Source organism: Myodes glareolus, chromosome 11, assembly GCF_982192425.1.
Source record: "Myodes glareolus chromosome 11, mMyoGla1.1, whole genome shotgun sequence".
Lineage (NCBI taxonomy): Eukaryota > Metazoa > Chordata > Mammalia > Rodentia > Cricetidae > Myodes > Myodes glareolus.
In genome coordinates, this window is record NC_142036.1 from 7,787,602 (window position 1) to 7,790,337 (window position 2,736).

Below are 2,736 nucleotides of genomic sequence, written 5' to 3' on the forward strand. Positions count from 1 at the left end.
CATGCAAATTTCAAATGTCATTTTTATTTTTACCTCTGAGTAGTACTTTACTGCATGAATGTACCACACTTTCCTTATCGATTCTTCGGTTGAAGGGCATCTAGATTGATTCAATATTCTGGCTTTTACAAATGATGCTACTGTGAGCATAGTTGAACAAAGGTCCTTATAGTGTGATTGAACATCCTTTGTGTATATGCCCAATAATGGTATTGCTGGGTCTTGAATTAGGTTGATTGCCAATTTTCTAAGAAATCAGCATCCTGATTTCCAAAGTGGTTGTTCATGTTTTCACTACCACCAGCAATGGAGGTGTGTTCTATTCACTCCATATCCTCTCTAGCATAAGCTGTCATTAGTGTTATTGATCTTAGTCATTCTAACTGGTGTAAGATTGTATCTCAGAATCATTTTGATTTGCATTTCCCTGATTGCTAAGGGTGTTGAACATTTCCATAAGTATCTTTGGACCATTCTCAGTTCTTCTATTTGAGAATTCTCTGTTTAGATATATACCCCATTTTTAATTGGCTTATTTGGTATTTTGATGCCTAGTTTCTTGAGTTCTTTATATATTTTAGACATTAGTTCTCTGTCTGATATGGGGTTAGTGAAGATCTTTTCCCATTCAGTAGACTGACTTTTTGTCTTATTGTCTACATCCTTTGTGGTACAAAAGCTTCTCAGTTTCAGGAGTTGCCATTTATTTATTGTTGGTCTCAGTGTCTGTGCTACTGGTGGTATATTTAGGAACTGTTCTCTTGTGCCTATGCATTTAAGGCCATTTCCCACTTTCTCTTTTATCAGGTCCAGTCTGTCTGGATTATATTGAAGTCCATTTGTACTTGAGTATTGTGCATGGGATAGATATGGATCTATTTTAATTCTTTTACATGCTGACATGCAGTTTTGCCAGCACCATTTGTTGAAGATGCTATCTTTTTTTCCATTGTATAATTTTAGCTTCTTTGTAGAAAATCCAAGGATCATTGGTGTGTGGATTAATATCTGGTTCTTTGATCCAATTCTCTTGATCAGCCTGCCTGTTTTTATACCAATACCAAGCTGTTTTCATTACTATTACTTTATACTAGAGTTTGATGCCAATAATGCCTCTGGGAGTTCCTTTAATGTACAGTATTGTGTTGGCTATCCTGGGGTTTTTTTTTTATATTAATTTGAGTATTATTCTTTAGAGATTCAGGAAGGACTGTGTTAGAATTTTGATGAGGATTGCATTCAATCTATAGATTGGTTTTGGTGGGGTTGCCATTATATTATATTGATCCTACCTATTTAAGAGCATGGGAGATCTTTCCATTTTCTATTATCTTCTTTATTTTCTTTTTACAATGATTTGAAGTTATTGTGGAACAGGACTTTCTGTTCTTTAGTTAATGTTACCCTGTTATTTTTGGCTACTGTTAATGGCAATGTTTCTTCGATTTCCTTCTCTGCTTCTTTTTTTTTTGCCCATAAAATCACAGTTCATATTATTCTTTCTCAAGGTGCTGGCTTACAAACACACCAGAGTCAGAATGCCCACCATTTCTTCGGGGCCTCCAAAATGACATCCTTAGAGAATTTATTTTTTATTGCTATTTATTGATCATTTTTCTCTGCTTCCCTCCCTGCCTCTCTCCTCTCCTCTTCAATTCTCCCCCAAGGTCCCCATGTTCCCAATTTACTCAAATGAGATCTTGTCTTTTTATACATACTACTTCCCATGTAGATTATAACTACGTAAGTCTCTTTTAGTATCTGCATTGTTGTCTAAGTTATCTGTGATTTTGTTTGTAGGATGGCATTCTTTGCTTTATGTTTAAAAATCACCTATAAGTGAGTACACGTGGTAATTGTATTTCTGCTTCTGTGTTACCTCACTCAAAATAATGGTTTCTAGCTCCATCCATTTTCCTGCAAAATTCAAGCTGTCCTTATTTATTTTTTTCCTGTGTAGTACTCTATTCTGTAAATGTACTACATTTTTCTTATCCATTCTTTGATTGAGGATCATTTAGTTTCTTTCCCGGTTCTGGCTATGACAAACAACGCTGCTGTGAACATAGTTGAGCACATGTCCTTGTGGCACCCTCATATGACAAAGAAACACTTCTAAAGCTTAAATCATATATTAATCCCCACACCCTCATATTGGGAGACTTCAACACTCCCCTCTCACTACATGGGAGGTCAATCAGACAAAAAATGAACAGAGAAATAAGAGAACTAACAGATTTTATGACCCAAATGGACTTAACAGCCATCTATAGAATATTCCATCCACACAGAAAAAAATATACCTTCTTCTTAGCACCTCGTGGAACCTTCTCAACAATTGACCACATATTCATTAACAAAACAAACCTCAACAAATACAAAAAAAATTGGATTAACCCAATGTTTCTCATCGGATCTCCATGGTTTAAAACTATAAGTCAACAGAAATACTAATTCCAGAAAACCCACAAACACATGGAAATTAAAAAATGCTCACCTGAACCATCAATGTGTCAAGGTAGCAATAAAGACACTAGTGAACTAACAGAATATTTGAAAAATTTTAGAACAAAAGAAGCAAACTCACCTAAGAGAATTAGATGGCAGAAAATAACGAAATTGAATGCTGAAATCAACAAAACAGCAACAAAGAAAACAATACAAAGAATCTATGAGACAATGAGTTAGTTCTCTGAGAAAAGCAACAAAATTGACAAACCTTTCTCCAATCTAACC